Source organism: Conger conger, chromosome 2 (assembly GCF_963514075.1).
Source record: "Conger conger chromosome 2, fConCon1.1, whole genome shotgun sequence".
NCBI classification, from domain to species: domain Eukaryota; kingdom Metazoa; phylum Chordata; class Actinopteri; order Anguilliformes; family Congridae; genus Conger; species Conger conger.
In genome coordinates, this window is record NC_083761.1 from 21,039,923 (window position 1) to 21,048,114 (window position 8,192).

Sequence of the window (8,192 nt, forward strand, 5' to 3'; positions counted from 1 at the left end):
CCTACACGAGTACATTCCTAAAACATCTGCAGTATTACTAAGCATTTTATTCTGCTTCTGAAAGCTTTGTGTGGATGTGAAATTCCATGTTGTTCATAGTAGTATTGAAGTACTGTACCAGTTGTTGTTTAACTTCAGCCACAGGAACTTGCATTCCACAGAAAGGCAGGTACAGCACCAGTTTAGATACTGGTGCAGGTACATACTGCAGAGCTAAATAATTGGTAGTGCCATCATGTTTATTCAAATAACAGGAATAATGACTAGAAACTAGCGGAGAATGTCTGTCTGTTTAACGGTGGGTCAATTATTACTATATTGCCACGTCCAAGGCCAAAACTCCTTCATTGAAGACAACAAAGACAGTTTGCCACAGTTGGTATAGCAGATCAATGAGAGGGAATGTTGGATCTAGTTTCTGTGGTTAGATACCATTTCCTGGCAACTGTTTGCAGTTTGGAGTTCGCTCTCTCTGATGGCTGGATTGGTATGATCAAGAGTGGAATCTCCTGGGTAGGTCAGCAACAAGGGGAGTTGAATTCCAGTCTTTGAGATATAGAGTCTAAGAATCCTTGCTTGAAAAAGCTGTGATGATGATTTCAATGGCACCAGGTAGATGAGTAATGTTACTGGGGGAAGGTCACTGAACTGAGATTTGCACCATGTTGCCTGCCACGCTCGCACATTATTAACACATCCACATGTTAAAGCACACTTCAACTACTGCATATGGAAACAATATGATCATAAATTAGCAACCTAAATAAAGACAACAGCTTTGCAGCGCATGGGTGTGTTTTTTTAAAACATTTCTGTTAGTCGAATATCTTGGGCTTGGGTGTGCACCTTTTCTTTTTTTGTCCATACATATTTGAAGTAGCAGATTTTACGATTTCAGCCGCGCCTTTGTGCTCAGTGAGTGCATGTCTGAGTTAACGTCTGTCTGTGGCGATTCCTTCCCAGCATGCAAAGGGCACATTTCAAGGAGTCTGAACGGTGGCTGTTTGCTGGTTTGTGTTCTTGTACGTGCTGATCTGCCTCTCGTGTGTGCTAGTGCTGTGTGTGCCTGGAGATGTTGTCTTTGTGCCTCTGTGTAACAATCAGTTTGTGTGTGCTTACCGCATGCTTCTCTGTGAGTGTGACAGCATGTGTGTTTGTTCACATCTTGCTGCAAGTTTGTGTTTCTTGCCTGTGCTCTCGTGAGTGGGCGAGTGTGTCAGCTTGCGTTTTTGCAGTGTACTCGTCCCCGTGTGTGGAGAGCCAAGCCCCGGTGACTTGCAGCTGTGTGTTGCCGTGGCAGCCTGCGCTTGGGCCTGCCAGTGAGGCCTGGGCGACAGAGTTTTTTATGGCTACGTGTTTCCACTGGGAGTCAGGCAGCTGTTTTGCAGCTGCTGTTTGCGTAAAGCTAATCCGGTGATGTTCACTGATACATTGCACCTCTGTTTGAAAAACCCCTTGGCTTATCAAAGTTTTCCTCAGTTCTGAGTGATGCGTCACTGTAAACAAATGCAGAACAGATGGTCAAGTATCTGTGGACGGTACACCACATCATTCTTTTTATTGCTGCAATACTTAGCTTCCCTTCATTTCAGCATCTAATACAGTCTTATCCTAAGTAAATTACACTGATTACATTATAACATGAAATCAATTTATACGACTGGATATTTTCCTGAAGCAATTCAGGTTCAGTTCCTTGCTCCAAAGGTACAAGAAGCAGCACCCAAGCTGTGAATTACACCCACAATCTTTGAACCCAAGTCCCTAACCAGTATGCCACATTATTGCCCTAACAAGACAGCCATATATTTCCACTGTAGAAGCTGATATACTGCCTTCCTGCCATTTCCACCAGTGCTCTCCAAGGGAACAGAAACAGAGCTGAAGGCCTCTGCCTGACGAGACAATGATATCCCATCATGCAGTGCACACTATGTTGGAAATCCGGTTGTGAAGGTTGTGATTAGCAGTCCTCGACAGACCAGACGAACTGTCCGGCAGAGCTGGTCTCACATTTCAGTCCTGCAGAAAAGAAAAAGGTGAGTTCTGAAGCGGGGTTAGAATGCTCAGAGTGCAACTTAGAAAGAAAACCACACACGCAGACACACACACACACACACACACACACACACACACACACACACACACACACACACACACACACACACACACACAAGCACATTCACATTCTCACCTACTCACCCACAGCGTTTGCAACCCCATACTCCTCTGGCCCTAAGACGATTCTGGCTGATCCCTCTCAGCTCCGAGGATTGGAAACACAATGTGCTGGGTGGCAGAAATTCTAATGCTGTGCATTAAATAGATTAAACGGCATGTGATGACTATTAGACATTAGGTTTCAGTTGGGCGACTGTAAGTAGTAAAAACACCCCTCCTATCCTCCCAGTGCATGTCTATATATGTATACTTGATGGACAAACACGTACAGTATGATTATAAGCAGCATAAACATTTTTAATGGACAGTGAGAGAATGACAGGAAGTCAAATCTGGGCCATCTGTGGCGAACAGGCATACGTTGTATTATTAGATCTAACAAAAACAAATGTATGTTAGACAAGGTTTATGTTGCAAAGAATGTTGCACTCTCAGGTAATAAAGGTGCTGTGGAAGTACAAATTTAATGAATATACCATGAATGGTACAGTATTGTTCTTTGGGTACTGGGTACAAATTAGTGATTAAACCCATGGCTCAGGGTACAATTCTATTCATTGATAGGATACCACCCCAGTGACAAGCTTTTTTTCCAGAGTGTATTTTGCCATGCTATAAATGTATTCCTCATGATAAATTTGTGCTTGACTTAGTAAACATTAACACAGTATTTGCATACGGGTATTTTCTGTCTATTTCTGTCTTATTTCATTCTGATTCCTACAGAAACAAGTCAAATGGAGAAAGAAGGTGAGGAAGGGAGGGGTATAGAAAGAAGAGAGACAGGGAAGAAGAAAGGCAGTGATCAATTCCCAGAGCGGCGCACAGGTGTCCCTATCGTCTGACTGGACAGGAAGGCAAAGAGAGCTGTGGATTGAATTCCATCACCCTGCAGTGTCCTGTGGTGTGGGTCACAGGGTTCTCAGCATCTCCCAGCAGCCCTGAGTTTGTGCATAACGAAGAAATGGGGCATGAAGGGAGTCTTGCCTAACTTTACAAAAAAAAAAAAATGTATGGGCATGTGGCGTTGGAGATGACATACGCATACTCTGAACTCATACAGGCACACTTACAGCTGGAAATTTCCCGTGAGTCGCAAAACCCCCCACCTCCTTGCTGTGAGAATAATTTCACGGTCCCAGGGAGACAATATCTTTTGAAATATGACCGCTGTTAAAACATGGTAGTGGAGGAGCCTTGTTCACTCCGAGAAGGCTGCGCGAGGCTTTTGCAATCGATCCCTCTGTTCGCACTAGACTCCTTCCACCCACGAGCAGGCGGCTTCCAACACAATAGCGTTCGTCACATTACATCAGTGGTCCCTGGAAGGTTAGCAAAAAGGTTTCTTATATGTAGGCGGATTTAAGGACACGTAGAGAGTCCAATATAAGGTTGCAACTAGTGATAAGATTTAAAAAGGTCCAGGCCACCAGGAATAACACTATACTGGCGTTTTCAGGAATTAATTTCAGAGGGGGGTCGAAATTCGGAACAGAATGTAGGAACGGACAACAGTGTAGTCCTAAGAAATGTGTAAAAATACAAAACAATATTTGTGTGGCTAAGGCTAAACACGCCATCTGTAAATGATTAGGCCTGTAACAACTGGATTACCTTTCATGTCCTGCGGAGTGCGAGTGACAGATCACCGATAACATTGTACATTTTGCGAGGCCCTATTAAAGAACACAGACCCCTTCAACTGTCATCTCCTCGGCTGCGCCCTCAACCCCCTGGTTCTTCTTTCATATGAAACGTAGCGTTCTCGTATATTCTAGGAAATTTATGCCGGTCCCTTTGTTCTGATTTGTAAACTCTTCGAAACAGAAGATAGAGAAAAAACGTACGAGGGAGTGTCACGCCTAGATCTAGCGCTTCCCTAATACACAGCTGTGTGTGTCATGCACAATGCTTCCTGGACCTTCAGATTATTTTGCAGGCCGCCGCGAGAATTGCAGCTCGCTACATTATCTCAGAGAGAATTTGGAGTGCAGCACACGTGAGCAGGCGCCAAGCAAAGACGTTCATTTTACGCACACTGGTCCAGTTAGGCACTTGCGTTGCAAGAAATGTTCACTCCGTTCACGATGACATCCTGGAGACTTTGACTGAAACCCAGACACATTATTGAGCCCACGTTAAAAATGCACCAGAAACCACACCTAGAAGCCATTACCTTAAACATTTACACAAAGGCTTAAAATGGAATGCCACATCCACTTAAAACAGCTGTGCAACCATGATCTTGCAGAGCTGCAGGGTCTCTTGGTTTCTTGTCGTCATTCTTCGCTTGATAATTTATCTACAGTTACCTCACGTCACCCGGTTCCATATTCATAAAGCCTCTCAAAGTACGACTGCTAATTTACCTTCTAGCCCATACGAATAATGTTGGAACATAGAGGGGAAACTCTACTTTAGATAAACACTTTTAATCAGAGACACTTATGAATGTGGGCCCTAGTTTCCTGTGACCGAATTGGTTACTGATTCTAAGGTGAAAACAAAAACCAACAGACCCCATGGCTTTTCATTACCAGGGCTGCAGACCATGCAGAGTTTTGACTCCAGTTGTAACAGACTAGCCTTTGAGGGCCACAGTGTCTGCTGGTTTTTGGTGTGTGTTTAAGAATTCAATGACTAATTTAGGTCAGTGGTCGCTAAATAAAAAGGCAGACCCCTTATTTCCAAGGCCAAATTTTGGTTATGATTGAAAAGAAATCACTCTATGCTTCTCCGGTAATTGAGTTTGAAAATGTTCTTATTACAAAAAGAAGAAAAAAAAAATATAATATATAATATAATAATATATATTATATAATATAATAATAATAATAATAATAATAATAATAATAATAATAATAATATATAATATATTATAATAATATGGAGTTTGTAAGATGTCGAGTCACTCACATGCAGTCTACCAGTGTTTGTTTTTCTGCACGAGCAATATGACATTGCTCTTTCATGAGTAAGTCAATCATGATTGGCTTATGGAAATGGAAAATTCTACCTGAGGCATATTCTATAATATCATATCAAGGTTTGATTAGATTTAGCTTTCACACACCAAAACTTGTGTAGCATTTCACTGGTACAATGTGCTCCCGGGTTGGTTTTAGCTGATCTGTAGTCCATTTCCACAACTGGTGAATAAGCAATTGCAGAAATCCTCTAATTACAGGAAGCACACTGGTGGATGAATGCACAAAGAACAACTGTGAGGTGATGACATCATAAGTAATGCAAGCCGGTTGGTGGACTAACATGACATTGATGTGAAAATACAGTCAGTTCAAAAAGTATTGGATCACCAAGGCCAATTCCTTTGCAATCCACTGAATACATGTGGGGTTAAGATAAAAATATGAACAGAATTTCCTGGTATTTACACCTAGACTACTAGACATACTAGACACCTAGACATATTTGGTATCAGACCGCCCAATTTTTAGGTGAGCAAACACATTGGAACAGATAGTATTTAAATAAATGAAAGTAAATAACACTTGATATTTCGTAGCATATCCCTTCCTTGCAATAACTGCATCAAGCCTGCGACCCACTGACATCACCAAACTGTTGCATTCTTCTTTTGTGATGCTTTTCCAGGCTTTTACTGCAGCCTCTTTCAGTTGTTGTTTGTTCTGGGGGGTTTTCCCTTCTCTTCAGGAGTTGAAATGCATGTTCAATTGGGTTAAGGCCTGTTGATTGACTTGGCCAGTCTAAAACCTTACACTTTTTCTCCCTAATGAAGTCCTTTCTTGTGTTTGGACAAAATTCTCCATAAGGTGGCATACAGAATGTTTTTTAGACTTCTGAATTCATCCTGCTGCTACCATCATGAGTTACATCATCAATAAAGATTAGTGAGCCCATTCCAGATCCAGCCATGCAAGCCCAAGCCAAAACACTTCCTCCACCTTACTTCATAGATGAGCTCTTATTTTCTGGATCATGAGCAGATCCCTTCTTTCTCTACACTTTGGCCTTTCCATCACTTTGGTAGAGGTTAATCTTGGTCTCATCAGTCCAACTTCTAGAACTTTTGTGGCTCATCTTTGTTCTTTTTTGCAAACTCACCTTCCGACTCCTACTACTGATGGGTGATTTGCATCTTGAAGTATAGCCTCTATATTGCTGCTCTTCTTCGAATGGTTGATTGAGATACCTTCACCCCTGCCCTGTGGAGATTGTTTGTGATGTCACTGACTAATGTTTTGGGGTTTTTCTACACAACTCTCACAATGTTTGTCATCAACTGCTGTTGTTTTCCTCAGTTGGCCTGTTCAATGTCTGTTGCTCTGTACGCCAGCAGTTTCTTTCTTTTTCAGGACATTCCAAGTTATTGTACAAGCTATCAATGCTTGTGCAATGGCTCTGATTTATTTTCCCTCTTTTCTTTTCAAAATGGCTTGCTGTTCTCCCAAAGACAGGTCTCTGGTCTTCATGTTTCTCTTTTCTAACACCAATACATTATTCACAGGCAAAACCCAAGTAGTAGAAATTCTGAACTATTTGTTGTTTAACCAATAAATTTAACAGGACACATCTGGGCAACAAGAAACACCTGTCAGTCACATGTTCCAATACCTTTGCTCACCTAAAAGGTGGGTGGTCTGAAATAAAATATATGTTATAAGTTGTTTAACAAATAAAAATACCAGGAAATAAAATGTAATCTCAAGTATATCATTTGACCTCAAATTCAATTGTCTTTAGTCTGTAGCAAAAACAAAGGAATTGACCTTGCTGTTCCAATACTTTTTGAAGGGACTGCATACTGTGCAAATACACCCATGATTTGGCAGAACTTGTATAGTGTGAAACCAAACTAGCAATTCTGACAACTTCTGGTCTGAGAAAGGAAAACATTTGAATCATTTTGAAAGATACCCCTCTCTGGAGGAAATAATCAAATGGGATCAAATGATTGCTCAGGAATGACTCAATGCAACCATGCTTCCTCAGTGTATGAGCACTATGCTCAAACCATGCCTACTCAAAATGCATACCATTACAGAGCAAATATTTCCACTGTTTCAACACTGTTGCATTTTGATTTGCCATCTATGAATCACCTATAAATTTGTCACAATGATGAATAACCAACTAGAATCTGTCTAAGAGAGTACATGGGGCACACACAGGTATAGATTCACGTGACATTAGCAGGAGGAAAACATTTTGTTTTCTGGTATGGTGGGTGGATTTCAGTTGTGTTTCAGTCATTTACAAACCAAAGCTGCCATTCCCTGTCCTCAGTGTGGGTGGAGTAGGTGGTGAGCAAAATAAGAAAAAAAAAGAAAAATGTTCATGTGACCTTTTTCAAAGTCTCATTTTGACTTTTTCCTTCAGATTAAAATTCTCGGCCTTACCTATGAGCAGGTCCCAACATTGCAAGTTCCCCCAGCGATTGAGAGGAGCGCAATGCGGCAGGCCAGCTATCACCCTGGTGAGAGCAGGAAGCCAGGCATGCAGCTCTTCAACTTTATACTCCCACTAGCCGAGCTGTGGAGCCACCATGTTAGGTCTGTAGACCTTGCTTAGTGTGAATAGCTAGACTACATGCGCCCGATCAATGAGACAGGAGGCAGGGCCCGAAACCCTTTCCTTCAGGGCAATGGCCAGCGTCCTCAGGGATCCCACCCACAGTCGACACTGGCACAGTCCGGATTTGATTCCAGGTCCTGGGGCACATCTCTTCGTCAAGGACAGAAGCTTCAGCTGGACGTTCCACCCAGAAACCTTTATTTTTCTGCTTTTGTACCTCTGCCAAATTCAAAATCAAAAGCAAAGTTTTGCCTTGGACAGGCCAGCCAGTCGGTCACCCATATAATTACAGATTTTCCATAATTTACAGTCGTGTTCCAAGATTATTTTCCTTTGCTGGTAAACCTTGCTCATTTGTTCTGGAAGCACTTCAGAGTAAAACCAGTGTTTAAAGGAATGTTTCTGTCACTTTATTGTTGAGTGTAAAGTCCACCAATCAGAAAAAAGGACCGTTC